The sequence below is a fragment of the Pinus tabuliformis genome, chromosome Q (genome assembly GCF_031772625.1).
Source record: "Pinus tabuliformis cultivar Carrire ecotype Pingquan chromosome Q, CPIR1, whole genome shotgun sequence".
Classification (NCBI taxonomy): Eukaryota; Viridiplantae; Streptophyta; class Pinopsida; order Pinales; family Pinaceae; genus Pinus; species Pinus tabuliformis.
In genome coordinates, this window is record NC_142296.1 from 103,926,572 (window position 1) to 103,953,492 (window position 26,921).

Here is a 26,921-nt window from a genome sequence, read left to right on the forward strand (position 1 = left end):
AAATTACATTGACAAATACTGAACCTAGTTACCCTTTTCTTCAACAAATAGATCATCAAGGAGTCATCATCAATCGTCACCAAAAGTGATCTCTCTCTCTGTGAAGGATCATTCTTGAAGAGAACTATCTTCATCAAGGGGAAGTTCTTTATTATCTACATCATCATCAAATTCCAGGAAGCAACGAGTGGAAGAAGCATCTTAACAAGTATATTTATGTCCACATCTGAATTTGTCAAAATGTGTTTTTGCAAGGAAAGCAACAAATTAATTGTGGCTTCAAACTATCTTGAATGGAAGAAGAGGACAAATCTAAATCTCATTGAGAATGAGGTCATGGAATATGGCAAAGGATCTATCACCAAACTAGTGAAACAAGATGCTCAAGCACTTGCAAATTTAATGAAAGGGGAAGTTAGGGCTCAAAGGATTCCCATAGAATCCCTCAAGGATCCCCTCATTCCATATGTATCAAAACTCGAAACTTCAAAAGAAATATATGAAAAACTGGTAGAGTTGTATTCTGTAAGCATTATAGGAGAAGTCATCTCAAACTCTACAAGCTAAAGATGTCAAAAGAAGTAGGAATAGCCTCATACTTTATGAGGATATCTGAAATCAAGAATCAACTTCAAGATCTGGGAGAAGTCATGTCTGACAGAGAAATGACTACAGTAGTACTAATGCACTATCGGAGGAGTGGGGTAACTTTACTTCTTTATGGGAAGAAAGAAGCTACTCCATTCCAGGACCTATTGTCAATATGCAAGACAGAAGAATCTAGGCCAAAGGCAAAATATGATGTAGGCTCAAGTGAGCAAAATCAAACATATACTACAATGACAAAAAGAAAGGGAAATTTTTTAAAGTTTGGTCCTCAAAAAAAAGAACAACATGGCTAAGATTCAATGCTATGGATGTCAAGAATATGGGCATTACAAGAGAGATTGTCCTAAGATCAAGAAAGACAATAACAAAAGAAGAAGAGAAGAAGCCCATATCACTGAAGAAGTGGAGGAAACTGAAAAGAAGAAATTGAAGAAAGAGGGAGTAAAATATCTCTATTATGATTGAGATAGTCTTCCTCTCCTACTTCTTTTCAAGTTTTGTTTTCAAGTTTTCATGTTGGAAAGTATAACTATTAGGAATCATTAGAAGCATGATAGGATGCATCATGTTAGAAAATGCTATCATAAGAAGCACTAGAAGCAAGAGCTCGTGACATCATCATATGGAAGCATGAATGATAGTTGAACTAGGTCTATGAAAGGATGTAGCTCTTGGTAACCTCATTCAAAACTCTTATGGGAAAAAGAAAAAGGAAGTCATTTGGAACAAAGCTCATCATACATTAGTTAAGAAGAAACATCTGTTGAATACTCAAGATCCTCTATTGGAATCTACATCGAAAGGTTCACCAAACAAAATGGAGCGAGTGTTTCATCAATAATTTCAAATTGGAGGAATTCATGAAACAATGGTATGATGTCAATAAGCAAGTCAAGGGATTGAAGTTTTTTAATCAAGGAAGTTGATGAAGGAAGATGGCCTAAAAGAAGAATGAGGTATGTATGCCATTTGATAATTTGGAGTCATGTCATATGGTTGTGGATAACATGGATAAATGCTCTACTTCCAAAGCATGATCAAAGGAAAGGATCTCCTCCATTGAAAATATGGAGGAAGGAATGGGTCACACATTGACTAGATAAAATCAACATGGTTAACATTAATTGGAGGACCTATGATTGAAAATTCCTGAAAGGAAATTTGTGAAGAAAGAAAGTAATAGATCGTGAAACAAGCAACTATGGAGAAGGCAATCAACATCCAAGGACTGAAAGATTTGACTACGATATCTCCATGAAAGATATGAAGACTCTAATGAAGTCTGAAAAGGAAGGAGACTCTTGACAATGGTATATCTATTGGAAATGTGTCAACATGTATGCAGGATGTTGATGCAAACCGAAAGATGTCATCATGAGAGACCATCACAAAGGTAACTTTGATTTAATGTTGATTTCTTATTTTCGAATAATATCTGGATGGGGTTATGCAAGGCTTCCAAGGGAAGAGTTGTGGATGTCTTCCACCACAGATGACCATATAACAAGATGAAAGATCCTTAAGAAAACATGGCACGAATGATGACATGACTTACTCATTAATGAAAGTGATGGATGGTTTGTACCCTACAAAGAAGTCCCAATAGATGTAGACTTCGTGACCATGAAGACATTCATGACATTGAAGGAAGGAGTTCTCCAGGCAGCTGGTTGTCCCATAACCTCCCCCTAATGAGATGTTGGAAGCAAGTCCTTGGTCACGAGGGAGCTTGGGTTCATTCCTTCAATGGAATGGGTATGTCCTCCCTAAGTTAAGAGGGAGTGATAGACACATCATTCTTCTCTTCACCTGGGAAGACAGAATGGAGGATTAGGTAAACATCTGGCATCTAATACTCTTTGAGGATGAGTTGGGCATCCAAGATAAGAGTAGTCGTAGAGGACTGATATTCTTTAAGGATTGGGAATCCAAGATAAGAATAGTCATGGTGGAACACACTCTGAGAACCCAGGTGGAGTATGTTCCCAGAGAGACAATGATGGGGGTATTTATAAATCATTGGTCTCGCTAGCGCTATGCTCTGATCTTGTGGAGAGATAGAGTTGTTAGTCAAGGCCTTGGTTTGTCATAATGCTGGTTGATATGATGCTAAACAAATGGGTTACCAATCTGACTCTTCTTATGAGAATTCTTCAGATTTAGAATGACCAAGTACCATTATGAATACGTCCCTAGTTAAGAGAGAGAGTTGAAAAATGTAACTAGTTTCGGTCTTCGTAATGGCGTGTATGTATTTAATATAAGGAAGAAAAATAAAAGTATTATTGCAATGCTTGTCTCATGGTTTTCATGAGCAAGGAATTTTCTTTTTAGTTATGGCTCCCATTTGAACCTTTGGAATTGGTCATAAAGTCAAATTAAGTCAATGTCATGTATGAAGGACCCTTCTTGGGCATGTTACATGTGTATATGCGTCAAAGAAAATGCCAAAACGCCCTCCAAGACCACGCTCTAGCTCCTCCAGCAAGTCGACCTCAAGATGGAGTATTGAACCTACACCAAATGGCATGTCGACCTATGGGCTAGGAGAAGTCGGCTTATTTGATGGGAATATCACTATATACAGGGCAAAACGGTCTCCATTTGAAGCAAGAAATTGGTCAAGCAATCTACAATCGAAAGAAGAGTGAAGATCACAGGGAGCAATTTCATAACCAACAAAGTGAAAGGAAGGGAAGAGCGAAGTTGATTGGGTTTGTTTTAGGGTTGATATCCATCACATGTGCGAAGAACACAGGCATCATCTAATGCAGGAAGGACTGAGATACTACAGTCATATTACGAGGGCAATTTTGGGAGAAGAAGAACGTGATTCTGAAGTTATGTTGAAGGAGAGGTGGTCTCCATCTAGAGCGGAGAGAATCAAGGTGTTTCACTCTCATATACCTCAGCTAGGGTTTTTGAATTAGAGCCAAAAGTCGCAGGTCTGTTTCTAGGAACCGAAACTCTAAAAAATAGCCAAGAAGAAGGAAGAATCAAGAAGTTTGGCTATCACTGACTCAAGGAAGAAGGAGCTCATCAAGAAATCTTTGTGACTTGGTTTTGGAGAGGCAAATACGTCAAGGGTCCTAGTCTTGGTATTCGCCAATTGAAGCATTTATAAGAAGAAGAATATGTTTGGGTTTTCCTCTCGAGTCGAAGAGGTTTTGGCCCTGGCTAATAGCATACATTCTTTGTCTCTTGTCCCCTTATTGTTTATGCATTGGTAGTTGTTTGATGAAGAAGAACACTATAATAATCTAAGTAAAGAGAAGATCCTAAACGAAAGAAGTAAAAAGCATTCACAAGCAATTATCATAAGAAGAGAAATCACCTAATTGTTATGCCCTAGATTTCTCAACAGAAGCTTCATGCTTTTTGAGTCCAAGTTGGTTGATGTCAGATAGGCTCAGGTCAACACTATACCAGACATATGTTTTGTATTCAACACTCTCAATCAGTATATGGTGGACCCTAGGACAGTACATTGGGTGAATGAAAAACATGTGCTTCGGTATCTAGATGGGGCAGTGGATTATGCTCTGGATTATATTCATGGGGGTGGATTCAAGTTGATTGGCTATACAAATTCAAATCGGGCAGGATGTGTTGAAAACAAGAAAATCACTTCTGGGTGGTGCTCCAGGCTGGGTTCGACAGTTGTGTCATGGTTCCACCGGAAGCAAAGGTCAGTAGCACTTAGTTCTGCTGAGGCAACATACATGGCAACTAGTCAGGCCAAATGAGAGGCCATTGGGATTAACAAGTTGTTCGTGGGCTTATTTGGTCAGCAATTGAGGCCTACAATCATTTACTGCGATAATCAGAGTTTAAAATTTACAAAGAATCTAGTTTCTTATGACAGTTTAAAATCATAAAGATGAAATATCACTTCGTCTAGCACTATGTTTAGAGAGGAGCAAGTACATATCTATTGATGAGCAAGTCGCTGACACTAACAAAGTCCTTGCCAAGAGGCAAGCATGTCTACTTTAGAGACAAGATGGGAATGGTGAAGAACACTTTCCTTGGTAAGAGGGAGTGTTAGAAAAGCGTACCAAAGACAAGTGTTTCCTTAAGCTTGGTGTCTTGCCTAGGAAAAAGTGTCCAACATGAACCCTTGACATAACTTTATGAGATATAAAGTTAAAGTGACTTTATGAGATATAAAATCTAAGTGACCTTTCGAGAATATTAAATGAAAAGGTGATTTGAGGGGATAAATTGACTTAAGTCAATGAGAGATTAAATCCCCAACCTTGATCTCAATGGCTAAGGTCTAATCTCAACCATTGGATCTTACAGTTAGGTCACTCTTCACAAGGAAAACAAAAAAGCAACTTGAGGAGAAGAAAAGACACCATTTTTCATTCATGAGTTTTGGATGAGAAGAGGAGAGAGAGTAGGAAAGCCATGAATGTCAACGTGAATTCGTATAGTAGCAAGGGCATAAATTCCAAGATACAAATAATATAATAGGTATAGCACAATTTTCAAAGTAGTGGACACGAATTCCAAGCTACAAATAGTATAATAGGTATAGCACAATTTTCAAAGTAGTTGGCACAAATTTTCTAGTAGTAGTCACAAAAATCGAGGTAGGGTACAATGCATTTATTGTGTTGTTCGTACAACATAAAACATGCATGAATTTTTACGGTTGTGGCACAATATTTGAGGCAAGGAATTTGTACAACATCACAAAGTTTGAGGGGGCTATTGAGCACAAATTTTAAGGCGTTGTCTGCACACATTTCAAAGTTGTTATGGCACAAAAATCAAGGGAGAAAAATACATGATTTCCAAATAGTTTGGCACACAAATTGAGATAAGTTTGTGTGATTTCGCTAGAAATTGCTGAAAACTTTTACTGTTGTAAATGATTCTCTTAGAAATAAAAATATCTCCTCTCTCACATTTGTTTACCCTTCAAGGTTTTTCCGGAGGCTATTGCCCAAAAATTCTTGTGTAAATTTTTGTGGGTTTACTTGTGTTTTATCTTAGCATGTTGCACACAGATTTTCATTGATGTCAATATGGCAATATTCGAGGAGCAGATGGAGACGAGAGGAGCAGACAAAGCCGAAGAAGAGGAGCACACAGAACCATCGGAGCAGAAACCATATAAATATGCATTAACGTAAACGGAGGCGGAATACTATGAATCCCCGACAAATACACTATCAGAGTTGCACAGACGGACGACAGATACAGCACGACGGGCAGATCCAACAGTCGTGGGCGATAAAGATGCACGTAGGCTAAAGAGCGGGGGGACGAGAGAGGGGTGAATGTGTGGCGTCAGATCAAAGAGCAACGGATCCAACGGTCGTCGCACGCGAAAGATGCGTGGACGATAATGCGCGGGAGATGTACAGGTAGGCGGTAAGCGGTATTCCCCGCACACCCACCGGGGTTCGGTGGTATACGTACAAGGGCCAGCAATCCAATCAAAGTACGACGTGTGGAAGATGAAAATCATCGCCCCTGCTGGTTAACGCATATGTAGGTTTCGGCGAGGAAAGGTGCGACTATCGTCCAATCGCGGCGGGGTTTGATCGGACAGTGAGGAGATGCACGAGGTTTAATGTGCAAGAAAAAGTTCGTAGCGACGCGGGAACCGTTGGATGAGGGTGATCAATCGCTGCGATTGCGAATGCGGGAGAGGCTAATATGGGCGCGAATACGTGGGTCTTTGGAATAAAACAGTGGAGACGGAGAAGTAACGCAGAGGTATTAAGAGGGGAAAATTTCCTGAAGAGCAAAGCACAGGAACTGTGGTCGTGGAAGATATCACTGAGCGAGTTGGAAACATGGATCTGAATGATGTTCACAAGAAAATCAGGGTTCAAATCTCCAATACCAAAAAGCCGCTCTTCTTCTATGTCGACCTCGCCAAGAGGTATATGCAGCAGCATGAAGAAGTGGAGCTATCTGCTTTAGGAATGGCCATTGCCACAGTGGTTACTGTTGCTGAGATATTGAAGAATAATGGTCTAGCTGTAGAAAAGAAAATCTCAACATCTACCATTGATATGAGAGATGAATCAAGAGGTCGTCCCATCTAGAAAGCAAAGGTTGAAATAATACTAGAAAAATCAGAGCAGTTCAATGACTTGATGGTTGCTACTGCTACTGAAGAGAGGGAAGCTGAAAGATCAAGCGAGTCAGAGGAAACGACAGCGAGTGAGAAGGAAGCCTAAGAGACGGTGTAAGCGGAAACGAATGGACAAAGGCATGGGAATGTATAAAACAGTAGAAACAGAGAACTGTTGGTGCGGTTATGGTGGTGAAGAACCCGAGGGTGAGATAGTAGAAGCAATAGGGGCAAAAGAGGCAAAAAAAGCAGCAGAGGCTGTAGAGGCAGCAGAAGCAGCAGAGGCAGGAGAGCAGTGTTGTGTGTGGAGCATGATTGTTCAAAGGTGTCTTTGTTTCAACCGGATGTATACCTCAGGAAGTCTTGTACAACCCTCCACGCGGGGGGGTGCGGGGGGGACTTGTCCCCCCCGCGGGGGTTCGGGGGAGCTGATCCCCCCGGCTGGGGGGTCCGGGGGCCAGCGGTCCCCCGGTGGGGGCTCGGGGGCAGCACCCCCGTAGCTAAAAACAAATGTAAAATTGCCTTGTAAAAGTATAGTAATTTCTAGTCAATCTGGGCCGTTCATTAGGCGGATGATCTGACAGTAGAACTTATGTTCAGTTTAGGGTTTTTTTCCCTAGAAGGCAACCCCTCTCTTTGTATGAGGGTATTGTATTTGAGGCTGTGAAATAGATGTGTACTCTGTGAGCAAGAAACAGAGAGGTGAGACTGTGAGAGGAAACATAGGATATTACAGCGGATTTGCTGTAGGTTGTGTCTCTTCATTTTGCTGGATAATAGAAAGGAAGGACTGGCTGTTCGGGGTGGACGTAGCCCAAACTGGGTGAACCACGTATATCTGTGTCTCTCTTGTTTTGTGCGTTTTCTGTGTTTATATTTCTGCAATATTTTATGTGTTCCATTGCTTCGTAATATATAATTTTCTAACAAGCAGGAGTGAGACAACCTCAGCTGAATAGAGTGCAGCAACATACTTGTTTATACCAAGGTTGGGATGGAGCCCAAGAGGTTGGAGCCTCTAAACTGAACAGGACTGAAGTCATTGGGGTAGGTGCTCCTAAGTGCAAAACCACTGCAAAACAGAGTTGCCGCTCTGGAGGTTGGAGCCTCACTGAAGTCCAAGTTGGAGCTTGGCAACTATTCACAATCAGATTTATACTTATATTGTATTTATTTCTTTGCACTGTCTTGAGTTTTAATAAAAGCATTAAATTCAGCTGTTGATTTCTGTGTTCTGTGTATACATATACATATCTATATAGGTTGTTGGCAATCACTAGAACAATTAAAAAAAAAAATAGTAAGAAATAATGATTCACCCCCCAAGTATTTCCAACAATTAGTATCATAGCAGGCTTCTTCATACTAGCCTAACAGCTTGAAGAAGGATCCGCAGCCATGATGAGAAACCACGAAGCATCAGGATGACCTCCTTTGTTCGATGGCACTAACTTTGGTTTCTGGAAGAAAAGAATGACTTACTACTTAATGTCCCTTGGACCTGAAGTCTGGCATTTTGTTCAAAATGAATACAAAACTACTTCCACTCTTCCAACAGACCAAGACGAGAGGAAAGCCTACATTGCAAATGCAAAGGCCATGAACTCCATCACTAGTGGAATCACTTATTTCGAGTTTACAAAAATCATGCACTGTACCTTAGCCAAAGAAATGTGGGAGAAGCTAGTTGGCTTGTACGATGGAGACTCAAAAGTCAAAAAGGCAAAGCTTCAAACTCACAGAAAACAATTTGAAAGTTTGAGGATGGAAGATGAAGAAGATATTGCATCGTACCTCCTCCGAGTAGCTGAAGTGGTAAATTCCATGAAAGGATTGGACGAAAAATTTGAAGAAAGTACCATTGTTCAAAAGGTATTAAGGTCTCTTCCAGACAGGTTTGACTCCAAAATAAGCGTTATAGAAGAAGCAAAGGATCTAGATACCCTCAAAATGGATGAACTCCATGGAATTCTCACTGCCTATGAAATGAGGAAAGGTGGCCCAAGCTCCAAATATGCAGCATTCAAGGCCTCAAGGTCAAAGAAGGGGAAAGAAAGGAATGAATGCAGTGATGAGTCAGATGTGGAATCTGAATTGGCTCAATTTGTACGAAAGCTGAAGAAAGGATCTAAGCTTAAAGGCAAGTATCCTCTTATCTGTTTTAAATGTGGTAAAATAGGCCATTATGCAGCAAAATGTCCTCATAAACATGACAGTGATGATGAAGGAAATTCTAAAAGAATGGCACATAAAAAGAAAGGGTTCAATAAGAAAAACTTCTTCTCCAAGCAAGATGAGTCTGATGAGGATGAGTTTATGGTCATCAAAAGGAAATCAGATGAGGAAAGCGATCATGATGAAAGCCAAGAAGCATTATTCATGGCACTCGCAGATGATGATGACTCAGGGCTGGAAGGAAATGTAGATGAACTATTAATAAGTGCCATTGAAGAAAATGAGAAACTACGAACAAAATCATTTCTCTCAAAGTGGAAAACGAGGAAATAAGAAGGAGAGAAGACCTCTTGGAAGCAAAGCTTAAAGAAAAGGAAGAGACTTGTGAAGAACGCAAGACTGAATTAGTGTCTCTGAGAAAGGAGTTGGAGCAAATTAAAAAGAGCTGTAAAAGCTCTCAAATACTTGAGACTATTCTGAAAAATCAAAAACCTCAACATGACAACTCTGGAATAGGTTTCAAAGGAGAATCCTCAAGCACTAAGAATAATGCGAAAAGCTATGCCGATGCACTTTCCTGCAATCCAAAAGATGAAAAGTGCACCCCAGATCCCAAGAATGAAGAGAGAATTACTTCAAAGAAGAATGTGGAGTCGAATCATGGACACTACAGCAAATACAAACCTGTACTCCGCCAAAGGCCCATTGCAAATCCGAAGAACGAGGGAGGAGTAATTCCCAGGAAGGAAATCGACTCAAACCGTGGTTGCTTCAACAAGTACAAAACCATCTTTCTTGGACACTGCTTTCACTGTAAAAACTTCGGTCATCAAGCCAGACATTGTATGGCTCGTAGAAGTGAAAAGACAAAGCTAAATGATAGAATAATACTCATATGCCCCCAAAAGGCAGGGACAAATCAAAACCTTTAATTCATTTGATCCCTTGACGAAATTTGATCTGATTTGCTCTTTCTGCTACAATAATGGACACTATGAACAAGACTTCCCACTCAAAGGAAGAAAGACGAGTAGCAAGAACTCCAGCATGGACAAATGTGGCCTGGCTCTATATGCTCAAAATAATGGAAACCAGTGGTTTATAGATAGTGGGTGCTCCAGACGCAGGACAACAGACAGAAGGAAGTTTGTCTCACTGAGCAAAAAGGAAGGGAATGTGTTCTTTGGAAGTGGATTTGGCGGAATTGCAGGAAAAGGAACAGTTACTCTGATCAATGGAAAAGGAAAAGCTCAAGATGCTCTACTGGTTGATGGACTCAAACACAACCTCTTGAGTGTCTGCCAGATCTGTGATCAAGGACATAAGGTTGTTTTTAGCACCAAAGACTATGAAATAAGGAACTCTGCCTCAGGGAAACTTGTGGCAAAAGGGGTGAGGACACTAGACAACGTTTACATTCTAAACAAGATTCAAGAAAATAAATGCTACGTGAGTCAGACAGATGAGAGTTGGCTATGGCACAAGCGACTTGGACATACAAGCTTCGAAAATCTGATCAATATCGGTAAGATCAAAGTTGTACAAGACATCCCAAGGCTGTTCAAACCAAATCAAGCAGTATGTGGTCCATGTCAACATGGAAAGCAGACCAGAATCAACGACAAGACAAAGGAACACTCTACATCGAAGCCCTTAGAGATCATCCATGCTGATGTATGTGGGCCAACTAGAAATCAAGCACTCCAAGGAGAAAGGTACTTTGTGTCATTTGTTGATGATTATACTAGAATGATGTGGATATATTTCATAAAGTATAAATCTGGAAAATTTTGAGTGTTTCAAGAATCTAAAAGCCCTTATAGAAAATGAAAAAGATACAAAAATTAAGTGCCTCAGAACAGACAAAGGAGGAGAATTCACATCAAACGAGTTTAGTGAGTTCTGTAATATTCATGGAATTAAAAGGGAATTCTCGGCTGTTAGGACACCTCAGCAAAATGGGGTAGTTGAAAGAAGAAACCGAACAGTCCAAGAAATAGCAAGAACTATGCTATTAGCAGTAGACTTACAGCCTAAATTCTGGAGAGAAGCAGTAGGGATAGCTGTCTACACACTGAATCGAACTCAATTAAGACCAAATTGTGATAAAACTCCTTATGAGCTATGGAAAGGAAGACCTGCTTCAGTGAAGTACTTCAAGATCTTTGGAAGCAAGTGCTTCATAAAAATAAATGATGGTTCACCAGGAAAGTTTGATTCTCGGGTTGATGAAGGGATATTTCTTGGATACTCTACACGGAGCAAGGCTTACAAGTGCTACAATTATCGACTGAAGAAAATAGTGGAAAGCATTGATGTAAAGGTTGATGAAGATCTTCCAGTAAAGGAAATTGAACAACATGAAGATGACTCTCTCATTGAAGAAGAAGAAACTAAAGAAGAAGACGAAGAAGAGGAAAGAGAACCACCTAATACACCTTCTAAGACGAAGTATGTCTAAAGACACCATCCAGAAGAGCAGATCATTGGCGATAAAGATGAAGGTGTGCAGACCCGAAGAAGGATAACAATTACACCCAAGAGAAAAGTCATTGCCCTCCTATCTATGATAGAACCAGAAACATTTGCAGAAGCAAGTAAGGATCCTCATTTGGTAAAAGCCATGGAAGAAGAAATGACCCAAATTGAGAAGAAAAAGACATGGAAGCTGGTACCTTGTCCAAAGGACAAAAACATAATAAGAACCAAATGGGTGTTCAAAAATAAAATGAATGAGGAAGGACAAGTTATCAGAAACAAGGCAAGACTTGTCTACAAAGGCTATTCACAAATTGAAGGAATTGACTTTAAAGAGACATTTGCACCAGTGGCGCGTATGGACTCTATCAGGATGCTCTTGGCATTTGCTTGCTCAAAAGGATTCAAAATCTATCAAATGGACGTGAAATCAGCATTTCTAAATGGGGAACTCAAGGAGGAAGTCTACATGGAGCAACCAGAAGGTTTTGATCTAACAACAGGAAAGGACTTAGTTTGTAAGTTGAAAAAGGCTTTATATGGGTTGAAACAAGCTCCTAGAGCTTGGTATGCAAGACTGGATCACTATCGAGAACAACAAGGCTTCAAAAAGGGAGTGGCTGGAAGCAATCTATACATAAAGACAGATCAACGTAAGTTACTAGTTGCTCTTTTTTATGTCGATGATCTGATTTTTGCTAGTAATAATGATGAAATGAGCCATGAATTTTCTCAAAACATGTCAAAAGTGTTTGAGATGTCAATGATAGGAGAGCTGTCCCACTTCCTTGGACTTCAAATATCTCAAACTAGAGCAGGATTGTGTATATCTCAAACCAAATATCTAAAAGACATGCTCAAAAAATATGGAATGGAGGATTGTGCACCCATGAGCACACATATGACCACAAACTGCAAACTGAGCAAAGATGATGACTCCCCTCTAGTAGATGCAACTCATTACAGGTCAATGATTGGAGCCCTTCTATACTTAACAGTTACACGACCAGACATAATGCAAGCAGTAGGAATGGTGGGAAGATTTCAGTCTGCTCCCAAACAATCCCATTTATTAGTTGTAAAAAGAATTCTCAGATATCTGAAGGGAACTTTTGATTTCGGTCTTTGGTACCCAAAGGACTCAACACTCTCTGTAACTGCATACACCGATGCTGATTGGGCTGGAAGTATAGATGATCGGAAAAGCACTAGTGGAAATGCATTCTTCCTAGGAGACTATTTGGTATCCTGGCTCAGCAAAAAATAGTCATCCATATCATTATCCACAGCCAAAGCTGAGTATATTGCCGCGACGCACTGTTGTTCTCAGATACTATGGATGAAGGAAGCTCTAAAAGATCTCGACATATGTACAGATCAACCAATTTTCAACTATTGTGACAACACAAGTGCTATCAATCTCAGCAAAAATCCTGTGATGCACTCAAGAACCAAACACATACCAATCAAGTATCATTTCCTCCGTGAACAAGTAGTTGAACAAAACATCATCCTGGAATATATCAATACTAAGGAGCAGATAGCTAATATTTTCACAAAACCTCTTCCTCGAGAAGCATTTGAACATCTGCGTCAAAAGATGGGGGTTATTTCTTTATCATCACTCAAGTTCATTCATAAAGATGTAGCAAAACAGGGGGAGCAGTTTGACAGGGGGAGTCCATATGCATCCCTTTGACATTGATGTCAAAGGGGGAGAACGCAGAAGAATATTGCCATCAATAACAAAGGGGGAGATTGTTGGACACAGATTGTCATTGATGTCAATATGGCAATATTCGAGGAGCAGATAGAGACGAGAGGAGCAGACAAAGCCGAAGAAGAGGAGCACACAGAGCCATCGGAGCAGAAACCATATAAATATGCATTAACGTAAACAGAGGCAGAATACTATGAATCCCCGACAAATACACTATCAGAGTTGCGCAGATGGACGGCAGATACAACACGACGGGCAGATCCAACGGTTGCGGCCGATAAAGATGCACGCAGGTTAACGAGCGGGAGGACGGGTGGGAGAGATGAATGTGAGCCGTCGGATCAAAGAGCAGCAGATCCAACGATCGTCGCACGTGAAAGATGCGCGAACGATAATGCGCGGGAGACGTACAGGTAGGCGGTAAGCGGTATTCCCCGCACCGCCCATCGGGGTTTAGTGGTATACATACAAGGGCCAGTGATCCAATCAAAATACGACGTGTGGCAGATGAAAACCGCCGCCCCCGCAGGTTAACGCGTATGCAGGTTTCGGTGAGGAAAGGTGCGACTATTGTCAAATCGAGGCGGGGTTTGATCAGACGGTGAGGAGATGCACGAGGTTTAATGTGCAAGCAAAAGGCCGTAGCGACGCAGGAACTGTTGGATGAGGGTGATCAACGGCTGCGATTGCGAATGCGGCAGAGGCTAATATGGGCGCGATTACGTGGGTCCTTGGAATAAAAGAGTGGAGGCGAAGAAGTAACGCAGAAGTATTAAGAGGGGCAAATTTCCTAAAGAGCAAAGCACAGGAACAATGGCCGTGGAAGAAATCACTGAGCGAGTTGGAAACATGGATCTGAATGATGTTCACAAGAAAAACAGCATTCAAGTCTCCAATACCAAGAAGCCACTCTTCTTCTATGTCAACCTCGCCAAGAGGTATATGCAGCAACATGAAGAAGTGGAGCTATCTGCTTTAGGAATGGCCATTGCCACAGTGGTTACTGTTGTTGAGATATTGAAGAACAATGGTCTAGTTGTAGAAAAGAAAATCTCAACATCTACCATTGATATGAGAGATGAATCAAGAGGCCGTCCCATCCAAAAAGCAAAGGTTGAAATAATACTGGGAAAATCATAGCAGTTCAATGATTTGATGGCTGCTGCTGCTGAAGAGAGGGAAGCTGAAAGATCAAGTGAGTCAGAGGAAACGACAGCGAGCGAAGAGGAAGCCTAAGAGACAGTGTAAGCGGAAACGAATGGATAAAGGCATGGGAATGTATAAAACAGTAGAAACAGAGAATTGTTGGTGCGGTTATGGTGGTGAAGAACCGACGGTGAGATAGTAGAAGCAGCAAGGGCAAAAGAGCCAGAAAAAGCAGTGGAGGCTGTAGAGGTAGCAGAAGCAGCAGAGTAGGAGTGAGACAACCTCAGCTGAATAAAGTGCAACAACATACCTGTTTATACCAAGGTAGGGTTGGAGCCCAAGAGGTTGGAGCCTCAAAACTGAACAGGACTGAAGTCATTGGGGTAGGTGCTCCTAAGTGCAGAACCACTGCAAAACAGAGTTGGTGCTCTGGAGGTTGGAGCTTCACTGAAGTCCAAGTTGGAGCTTGGCAACTATTCACAATCAGATTTATACTTATATTGTATTTATTTCTTTGCACTGTCTTGAGTTTTAATAAAAGCATTAAATTCAGTCGTTGATTTCTGTGTTCTGTGTATGCATATACATATCTATATAGGTTGTTGGCAATCACTAGAACAATTAAAAAAAAAAAATAGTAAGAAATATTGATTCACCGCCCCCCCAGTATTTCCAACACAGCAAAAGGGAAAAAGTAGATTGGACTCGTCTTTCAATTTATGATATATTCATGTTTATGACAGCAGCAAATAAACATGCGGGTTGGGCATTAATCATGACGAGATTTCATTAAACATGAAACTGGGATGGGTCTAACCATTAAATTTATGCAGAAGGTTGGAAAGAAAAATTGATAAATGAGTGACTAGGGCCCTAGCATTAGCAACAAAGTTTCAAATCTGCACCAAGGTCTTCACTACTACTTATGTGTGTAATAGTTTACTAATTGACCTATTGGTTTCCATTGAATCTAACACACCAACACAATATCAACACTTAGAGAATGCCTTGTTGAGAAATCCATAGGGCAGTAGTTAGGATGATTTTTCTTTCTATGATAACTTCTTGTGATATCTTTTCACTTTTTCTCACTTATTAGCTTCTTCTCTTATTATTATGTTCGTTCTTATCATCAAACAACTACCAAAAAAGGAAGAACAATAGTACATAATAACCCAGGATATAGGCTACAAGTCAGGGCCAAAACATCTCCACTTGAGAGGAAAACCCGTAAATTTGTTATCTTCTTATATATTCTTCAATTGACGAATTCCAAGATCTCTAAACCAAGATCAAGGCCCTTCCAAGACCAAGTCTAACCCTTCTTGATGATGTGCTTCCTTTGTCCAAGTCAAACCCAGTCAAATCTCTTCCAGCAGCACAACTTCGACCCCCATTTACAAAATTTCGGCCTCTACTACAAGTCTGAGTTTTTTGACCCCGTGCAACTGCCACTGCATCCACACGTGTGAGCGAAATTTAGCCTTCCAAGGTCTTCCAACAACTTCGCTTGACTTGCTTCTTTATCTAGGGTTAATAAGTGACCTATTTGACCCTTCTTCCAGCAAATAGAGAATTTTGACCTTGAAGCATCAAACCCTAGCTTTCCTTCTTCGCGCATGAGAGATAGAATTAGCCCAGAAATTTTTTTCTTCGTCCTCTTCCTTCTTTGCTAGCCTTCTCTTGCTTCTCCTTCACTTGGATGAGTGAGAAGTGAATGTGTCCAAAGGAGGTCAAGTTCCCTCCTTTATATAGGCTTCTAAAGGTGGACGTGGCTCCTCAAAATATGTTGACTTCTTAGTTGTCAGGGCGACTTGGACTTGAAGGGTATTATAACACTTAAATACAAACAAACAAAAAAAAATTCTTTACAAGTTACAATGTGTCTGATGGGGTCTTCAAATGATGACAGTGACTCTTTTGACTTCTTAACCTAGGACAAACCCTAGAAGCACTCAATGGGGTCTTCAAATGATGACAGTGACTCTTTTGACTTCTTAACCTAGGACAAACCCTAGAAGCACTCAATGGGGTCTTCAAATGATGACAGTGACTCTTTTGACTTCTTAACCTAGGACAAACCCTAGAAGCACTCAATGGGTGCTTGACCTCTAAAATAAAAGACCTTGAGCATGAAACCCATGCTCCAAAAATAACAATAATAATTTTTCATTCATTTTACAATATATAAGAATCAAAAGTACATTTCATAATTATGAAGACCAAACCTAGTTACACATTTTTCAACACTCCCTCTTAACAAGGGAGTTATTCATCAATGGTACATGGACATTCTCAATGTAAAGAGATCTCATACGAAGAGTCGGAATTGTAATCCATCTATTTAGCATCATAACAACCGCATTGTCACATAGCAAGGCCTTGACTAATACCTCTATCTCTCCACAAGATCAGAGCACAATGCTAGCGAGACCAATGATTTATAGACACCATCATCATTGTCTCTCAAGGCACATACTCCACCCAAGTGTTCACAAAGTATGTTCTTCCAGTACTATTATTATCCTGGATAGCTAGTCCTCAAAGAATACCAGTCGTTGACTACTCTTATCTTAGATGCCCTACCTCATCCTCAGAGTATTGCATGGCTATTAAAATTGGCAACTAGGGCAAAACTCCATGTGGGTCATCTTATTTACGAAAGCTGATATTTTTATTGAATTCCTCTCTTCGAGAGGTGTAGGATTGATCTAAACATCATCCAATTCCAACTTGTATTTATGGAGATATGAATTTATTCATATTATTAACAATTTGTCAACGTCAGTCATCAAGCAAATTACCCCAACTTATCCTCAACATTGCATTATAAATAGGAGTCTTCAAGTCATTTGACACACACTCATCTCTTTCGATCTCTCTCCACTCTTTTGGGTTTTGGTGGAAAGAGAGGTCTAGAGGGAGAGCCCCATACACTGTTTAGATGCAACCCTATATCCGCAGTTGAAGGCGGCTCCTATAAGTTATCTAGAGGAAGCCTAGCCATAGTCATGATGCCCTAGCCGCAGTCAGGAAGCCCTAGACGCAGTCATGGGTTTTGGTGGAAAGAGAGCTCTAGAGGGAGAGCCCCATACACTGTCTAGATGCAACCCTATATCCGCAGTTGAAGGCGGCTCCTATAAGTTATCTAGAGGAAGCCTAGCCATAGTCATGATGCCCTAGCCGCAGTCATGAAGCCTAGCCGCAGTCAGGAAGCCCTAGATGCAGTCATGAAGGAGATATGGTCGCAGACCTAAGAAGCCCTAACAATTGTCCTGTGAGGAGATTTTGCCACAGTAAAGACGCTCCTATACGCTACCTGTTAACCACTACGTGTCAACTACCCGTAGCAGTACACCCCCTTTTTCGCAAAAGGGATAGCGATTGATCAACATGTCTGTGCCATTCGACTATCATCATCAACCCAATCATGTTATGTTGTAAACCCAGTCTGCATGTGTAAATTGTAAATGATCTTAGCATATCGGAGTCATGTATGTAAATTGCCTAGGCAAATCTAATTTTCTAGTGATAATCTACATTCCGGAAAGTTTTTTGTCTCACCGATCCATGATTGGCAAAGCTTTCCTTCAGCGTAACCCCAAAGCCAGAATGGATTTTGTCATTACAATCTTAGGGGAATCCTAGTGTGCTAGGTCAAGTTTATGTAAAAGTAATTTGGAAATAATTCTAACTGTTTGGTTAGGTTATTACAAATTGCTTGATCTGCTAGATTATATTTGTGTCGCAAAACTGGGTGGTCTATGAGAGTCTATGTCAAATGGGTTTTCCCCCTTGACATGTAAAATTGTAAAAGTCATGATGTAAAGTGTCTTGAGGGTTAGAAAATATTTTATCCCCTCATAAGTCCTAGGTCCTAGGTGATTTTTTCAAAGGCTAAGTTCGAGGATCCAAAAATAAAAATAAACAATAAATAAAAAAATTTAAAAATAAAAAATAAATAAAAATAAAATAATAAAATAAGTCAAAATTTTGAGAAAATAAATGCAAAATTTAAATTTTTAATATATTAAAATGCATTTAAAAATTTCGACAGATGAGATTAAAAGGGATTTTGACCCTCATCGATGGTCGAGATCACTTTGACATGGATCACTCGAACTAGCCATTGGGAAATTTTCCTTTAAATAGGGTGTCAGGGGTCATTTGAGATCAGATTCGATCGGAGAGTCGTGTGCTAAAGAAAGCTCTCTTATAGTCATTTTTTGTGCAATAAAGAAAGACTCTGGGGTTGAAAATCTTGTTGGTCTTACTCTTCTGGAAATGATGTAAGATGTTTTATTTTTCTGCATAAATTTAGTTTCAACCATTTATGATAGCTTGATGAAGATTGATTTAAGAACATGTATCTTGTCTGATCTCTAGGGTTTGAATGATATTTTAATTTCTTAAATATAAGGGCAGGTATCTCAATTTGATCTGAATTTCACTACTGTTTTCTCCCTCTATGTTAATGATTGATTTAAGCTATGCAAGATATCCTTCAGTTTATCGGCCGTCAGGGGAAGTTCTCGGCTGAACCAGCCAACTCCCGGATTGCGTTTTCTGAAAGAGCCCAGCCAGTTTTAATCTCGGGCTTATCATTAGAATTTTTTGCAGATGCATGAAGGGTTTTCTGAAGCACCTTATGTAAAATTTAAAATTCTGAAAGTATTTCTATGGATTATTGATAAATCTTGCTGCTTAGAGTCGTTAATCTATAAATATTTTAATTGTTTAACTGGTTTTTGGGTTTCTTTTTAGGTTTAATCCTTGCATTTATTATTTTTTGGTGTTCTGTTTTTTGCCATTGCAGGTTGCAAGTACAGATTTTGAAAATTTTTCAAGGTTTCCATCAGGCAATCTGGAGCGAGAAGGATTTAAAATTTCAATCAAGTTTTTGGGCTACGGGTCTGCTACCTGTGTTTTCATTTTTCACTATTGCCCGGGGTTTCATTGAAAAAATCCGAAGTACATGTGTGAAATCTGTTTTCTGGAATTCGAGTCTTCTTCTGAGGGTTTCAAGATTGTTTTTATCATTCTGGCAGATTTAGGAATTTTTTCTTGCTGCTATATCCACCCCCAAATCCTTGCGTCCATTGCTGCCAACGCATCTGCTGCCCTCATCCACGCAGTCTTGCTCTGCCTCACTCTCAACCTATATTGAGCCATCTGCATTGCTGCCTATTTCCCTGCGTCCAGTGACCTTTCAAAACTTGCGTCTTGCCATTTCTCAAGTTTGTGATCATGGGGGTTGTCATAGGTTTGCAATCCATAATGTCAAACCACTTCAACATCACATATGATCTTTGACCTAGATAAATCTCATCAAGTCCCTGTCAGACTTCCAGTCCCAAATATTAATGCATCAGCCCAAGGTCCTTCATATCAAATTTTGCTGCTAGTTGCTTCTTGCATTCTTGGATTCAACCTTCTACACTTGTCAAGAGAAGATCGTTCACATATAGAAGAATGATTGTGGGCTCATCCTTCACAACCTTGATATAGAGATTTGGATCAGCAGAACTCTTTGAGAAGCCCAATCTTTGTAGGTATGCATCTATTCTTGCATACCATACCCTTGGTGCTTGCTTAAAGCCATATAATGCCTTCTTCAACCTACAAACATAAGCCTCTCTCTCTTTGACTTCAAATCCCAAGGGTTACTCTATATAGACTTCTTCATCAATTGTGCCATTCAGCAATACCACCTTGACATCCACTTGACGAATATTCCATCATATTGATGTTGCTAAAGAAACTAGTGACCGTATAATTGTATACCTTGTTGGGGCAACAAATGTCTCTTCATAATCAATGACTTCTTGTTGAGAGAATCCCCTAGCCACAAATCTTGCCTTATATTTATCAATACTTCCATATGTCGTGTGTTTAATCTTGTAGAGCGATTTGGAAATCACCACAGGTTTGTTTTCAAGCCTAGGTACGATCTCCCAAACTCCATTTTTTATTATTGATTGATACTCTTCATTTATGTCATCCTTCCACTCTTGATGATTGACAGCTTCTTCAAAGGTGGATGGCTCTACTTCTATTAACTTCAGCATATATGTTGCATACCCTGAATATCTTTTGGGCTTCTTACTTTCCCTGAATGTGCCTTTAGCATCTCCATGTCCCTCTACATCTAATAGAGTGGATTTCAACTAGTTAGGTCTCTTTCTAGTTTCGGGGATGACCACAGGTTGCACGGGTTCATTGGGACCTTCCTCATGATTTGATTCTCCTTCTTCCCTAGTGCCTTCCTCTTCAAATATAGGAAGTTTTTCATCATTAGAGTCTATACAAAGATCCTTTCATTTCTTGAATGCAATATTCTCATCAAATATCACATCTCGATTAACTTCTATTCGGCGTCCTTTTGTGTAGATCTTATAAGCCTTAGAATTATTGTAGCCAACAAATGTTCCCTTCATGACTAAACGATCCAACTTATTTCTCTTGTCCTTCAGTATGTGAATAAAGATAGGACAACCAAAAATATGGAGATGGTCCATGCTTGGTTTCTTCCCAGTGAATGCTTCTTCGGGAGTCATGTTACCAGGGACATGTGGGGACTCTAATTTTGTATGTATACAATTGTCTTAGTAGCTTCACCCCACAGAAATTTTGGCAAATCTTGATCATGTAACATTGCTTTTACACTTTCTTCAATGGATTGATTCTTTCATTCTGCAACTCCATTTTGTTCGGGATTATATGGGACTATTAGCTCTTTCTTAATCCCAGACTCCTTAAAGAAGCCTATAATTTATTTTGATGTGAATTCTCCTCCATTATCAGACCTTAAAATCTTGACTCTCCTTTTTGTAAGGTTCTCTACTTCAGCTTTGAATTCATGAAATTTGATGAATACTTCATCCTTGGATTTCATTAAATAAACCCAAGTTTTCCTTGAATGGTCATTTATGAATGTTACATGTATATATCATTGTTGATAATATCGACGATATTTGAAAATATCACGATATTTTAGACAAAACGATATATCGCTGAGAAAATATCGCGATATTTTCAAAACATCGGCAAAATATCGCGATACTTTGAAAATATCGGCTATATTTGAAGTTCACAAATTTGAACGACACAGATTGCTCGTAACGAAAAAGAAGACTGACCTTACATTCTTGAAGAGATGCAGAGATTCATCAAAGCATCTCATACATCTCTATATATTTGGAAAAATGACACCAGTCTTTCAATAATTCTTTCACATCTTGAAGATGAACCACCGTTGCTGGTTCGAAACGTCTTTTTTGTCAATCAAAAAGAAACTGAATGCGATGGATCCAGAAGATAATCTACATAATCATGAGACTCGTAGAAACCTCAAAGACACAATTCTCACCCAATACGGAAGGGAGATACTAAAAGAAGTTCACAGATTTGAACGACACAAATTGCTCGTAACGAAAAAAAAGATTGACCTTACATTCTTGAAGAGATGCAGAGATTCATCAAAGCATCTCATACATCTCTATATATTTGGAAAAATGAGACCAGTATTTCAATAATTCTTTCACATCTTGAAGACGAACCACCGTTGCTGGTTCGAAACGTCTTTTTGTCAATCAAAAAGAAACTGAATGCGATGGATCCGGAAGATAATCTACATAATCATGAGACTCGCAGAAACCTCAAAGACACAATACTCACCCAATACGAAAGGGAGATAATGAAAGAAGTTCACAAATTTGAACGACACAGACTACTCGTAACGAAAAAGACGACTGACCTTACATTCTTGAAGAGATGCAAAGATTCATCAAAGCATCTCATACATCTCTATATATTTGGAAAAATGAGACCAGTCTTTCAATAATTCTTTCACATCCTGAAGATGAACCACCGTTGCTGGTTCGAAATGTCGATAAAAAAGAAACTGAATGCGATGGATCCGGAAGATAATCTACATAATCATGAGACTCGCAAAAACCTCAAAGACACAATACTCACCCAATACGGAAGGGAGATAATGAAAGAAATTCACAGATTTGAACGACACAGATTGCTCGTAATGAAAAAGAAGACTGACCTTACATTCTTGAAGAGATGCAGAGATTCATCAAAGTATCTCATACATCTCTATATATTTGGAAAAATGAGACCAGTCTTTCAATAATTCTTTCACATCTTGAAGATGAACCACCGTTGCTGGTTCGAAATGTCTTTTTTGTCGATCAAAAAGAAACTGAATACGATGGATCCGGAAGATAATCTACATAATCATGAGACTCGCAGAAACCTCAAAGACACAATACTCACCCAATACAAAAGGGAGATAATGAAAGAAGTTCACAGATTTGAATGACAAAGATTGCTCGTAATGAGAAAGAAGACTGACCTTACATTCTTGAAGAGATGCAGAGATTCATCAAAGCATCTCATACATCTCTATGTATTTGGAAAAATGAGACCAGTCTTTCAATAATTCTTTCACATCTTGAAGATGAACCACCATTGCTGGTTCGAAACGTCTTTTTTGTCGATCAAAAGGAAACTGGATGCAATGGATCCGGAAGATAATCTACATAATCATGAGGCTCGCAGAAACCTCAAAGACACAATACTCACCCAACACGAAAGGGAGATAATGAAAGAAATTCACAGATTTGAACGACACAGATTGCTCGTAACGAAAAAGAACACTAACCTTACATTCTTGAAGAGATGCAGAGATTCATCAAAGCATCTCATACATCTCTATATATTTGGAAAAATGAGACCAGTCTTTTAATAATTCTTTCACATCTTGAAGATGAACCACTGTTGCTGGTTCGAAATGTCTTTTTTGTCAATCAAAAAGAAACTGAATGCGATGGATCTGGAAGATAATCTACATAATCATGAGACTCGCAGAAACCTCAAAGACACAATACTCACCCAATACGGAAGGGAGATACTAAAAGAAGTTCATAGATTTGAACGACACAAATTGCTCGTAACGAAAAAGAAGAGTGACCTTACATTCTTGAAGAGTTGCAGAGATTCATCAAAGCATCTCATACATCTCTATATATTTTGAAAAATGAGACTAGTCTTTCAATAATTCTTTCACATCTTGAAGACGAACCATTGTCGTTGGTTCGAAACGTCTTTTTGTCGATCAAAAAGAAACTAAATGCGATGGATCCGGAAGATAATCTACATAATCATGAGACTCGCAGAAACCTCAAAGACGCAATACTCACTCAATACAAAAGGGAGATAATGAAAGAAGTTCACAAATTTGAACGACACAGACTGCTTGTAACGAAAAAGAAGACTGACCTTACATTCTTGAAGAGATGCAGAGATTCATCAAAGCATCTCATACATCTCTATATATTTGGAAAAATGAGACCAGTCTTTCAATAATTCTTTCACATCTTGAAGATGAACCACTGTTGTTGGTTCGAAACGTCTTTTTTGTCGATAAAAAAGAAACTGAATGCGATGGATCCGGAAGATAATCTACATAATCATGAGACTCGCAAAAACCTCAAAGACACAATACTCACCCAATACGAAAGGGAGATAATGAAAGAAGTTCACAGATTTGAACGACACAGATTGCTCGTAACGAAAAAGAAGACTCGCCTTACATTCTTGAAGAGATGCAGAGATTCATCAAAGCATCTCATACATCTCTATATATTTGGAAAAATGAGACCAGTCTTTCAATAACTCTTTCACATCTTGAAGATGAACCACTGTTGCTGGTTCGAAAACGTCTTTTTTGTCGATAAAAAAGAAACTGAATGCGATGGATCTAGAAGATAATCTACATAATCATGAGACTCGCAAAAACCTCAAAGACACAATACTCACCCAATATGGAAGGGAGATAATGAAAGAAGTTCACAGATTTGAACGACACAGATTGCTCGTAACGCAAAAGAAGACTGACCTTACATTCTTGAAGGGATGCAGAGATTCATCAAAGCATCTCATAGATCTCTATATATTTGGAAAAATGAGACCAGTCTTTCAATAATTCTTTCACATCTTGAAGATGAATCACCGTTGCTAGTTCGAAAACGTCATTTTTGTTGATCAAAATTAAACTGAATGCGATGGATCTGGATGATAATCTACATGATCATGAGACTCGCAGAAACCTCAAAGACACAATACTCACCCAATATGGAAGGGAGATAATGAAAGAAGTTCACAGAATTGAACGACACAGATTGCTCGTAACGAAAAAGAAGACTGACCTTACATTCTTGAAGAGATGCAGAGATTCATCAAAGCATCTCATACATCTCTATATATTTGGAAAAATGAGACCAGAGTTTCAATAATTCTTTCACATCTTGAAGATGAACCACCGTTGCTAGTTCGAAACGTCTTTTTTGTCGATCAAAAAGAAACTGAATGTGATGGATGCAGAAGATAATCTACATAATCATGAGACTCACAGAAACCTCAAAGACACAATACTCACCCAATACGGAAGGGAGATAATGAAAGAAGTTACAGATTTGAACGACACAGATTGCTCGTAACGAAAAAGAAGATTGACCTCACCTTCTTGAAGAGATGCAGAGATTCATCAAAGCATCTCATACATCTCTATATATTTGGAAAAATGAGACCAATCTTTCAATAATTCTTTCACATCTTGAAGATGAACCACCGTTGCTGGTTCGAAACGTCTTTTTTGTCAATAAAAAAGAAACTGAATGGGATGGATGCAAAAGATAATCTACATAATCATGAGAGTTGCAGAAACCTCAAAGACACAATACTCACCCAATATGGAAGGGAGATAATGAAAGAAGTTCACATATTTGAACGACACAGATTGCTCGTAACGAAAAAGAAGACTGACCTTACATTCTTGAAGAGATGCAGAGATTCATCAAAGCATCTCATACATCTCTATATATTTGGAAAATTGAGACCAGTATTTCAATAATTCTTTCACATCTTGAAGATGAACCACCGTTGCTGGTTCGAAACATCTTTTTTGTCGATCAAAAAGAAACTGAATGCGATGGATCTGGAAGATAATCTACATAATCATGAGACTCGCAAAAACCTCAAAGACACAATACTCACCCAAAACGGAAGGGAGATAATGAAAGAAGTTCAGAGATTTGAATGACACAGATTGCTCGTAATGAAAAAGAAGACTGACCTTACATTCTCGAAGAGATGCAGAGATTCATCAAAACATCTCATACATCTCTATATCTTTGGAAAAATGAGACCAGTCTTTCAATAATTCTTTCACATCTTGAAGATGAACCACCGTTGCTGGTTCAAAACGTCTTTTTTGTCGATGGATCTGGAAGATAATCTACATAATCATGAGACTTGCAGAAACCTCAAAGACACAATATCGGCTATGTTTAAAAATTTGAAAATTTTATTTTTTATGCTTGTCGATATTTGTCGATATTTTGCCAATATTTTCGCCGATATTGCCGATAAGATGTTTTCTAGACCCTCGCTGATATTTTGCCGATACCAATATTTTCAACACTGGTATATATGACCTCCAAGAGACTTTGGAGTCATAGGACCACAAACATCAGAATGAACGAGATCCAAAATTTATTTTGATCTTGAAGCACAACTTCCAAATGGTCTCGTGGTGAATTTGCCCAATGCACATCCTTTGCATACTCCTTCATGATCTTACTTTAGTTCGGGGATGCCATTCACCATTGAATTTAGGTTTGGTAAGATTTTGTAGTGAAGATGACCAAATCTTCTATGCCAAAGTTCACATGGGCTAACTTCAATCTAAACCAAGGCTTGAGCGAAGGGAGTCAATAATCTGTAAAGTCTTCCTTCATGAATCCCAATCATCCTTGCATCTTCTATACTTGAGCTTTTATCCCATACTACAACCTTTCCATATATGAAAGCAATTATGTCACCCGTATCTTCTAGACATGAAATGGAAAGTAAATTCTTGTGCAAACCTAGAACAAACAGGATATTGTTGAGATGAATATTTCCTCCATTATCCAGCTCTAGCGAGGTTGAACCTATTGCAATAAATGAACTCCTTTTGCTAACCTTCATAAGGGTTGCTTTTTCCTGTATTTTTTTCCTTGATTTATGTTGTAACAAGACAAAACATAAAATATTTCTGGAATAAATAAGACTACATAGCAATTGGAGGGAAGATTTGTTAGGGAGCTCCATAGCCATGCTGAAAAGGTGGACTAGGCAATAGTCTACTTCATCTTTTTGTTGTAGGTGAACCGCTTGGAGGAAGGTTGAACCAATCTTTAAGGAGGTCGTTTCAACCTGAAGAAAAGTATCATTCACCACCTAATTGACCCTAAGGTAGGAGATGTCTCACTAGAAGTCACCCCTAGTTGAATCCAAAACACAAGAGACGTCTTGCTAGAAGTTGCCCCTAATTGGATCCAAAAGGTGTGGATATTTTTAGACACAAGTGTGTTGAATTTTTCCTTAGGCCCTAGATCTAGTCTATCACTAATCACGCACATAAACACACTAGGAACCCACAACTTACAAGCACTTTGCATAGCACAAATCTACAGCGGTGAAATCAATAAAGTACACAGAGATTTTGAGCCCAAAGCTCGATTTTTATTAATCCATCAACAAAACAATCATGGGGCTCCCGTACCAGGTATCACGACGCCTTCAGATCACTAGTATTGCAAGTATACATAGTATACAAATTAGGACTTGACATATGCTTAT

At 39.2% G+C, this 26,921-nt stretch overlaps 1 protein-coding gene and 1 pseudogene across 1 annotated transcript in view; one reads left to right on the plus strand and one right to left on the minus strand.

The window, feature by feature from the left end:
- The window catches only part of LOC149218442 (NAC domain-containing protein 54-like), a 257,913-nt gene that overhangs the window by 16,179 nt on the left and 214,813 nt on the right, over nucleotides 1-26,921 (minus strand). The gene's annotated exons all lie outside the window — the stretch shown is intronic.
- On the plus strand, nucleotides 13,893-14,219 carry LOC149218444 (uncharacterized protein At2g34160 pseudogene; annotated as a pseudogene).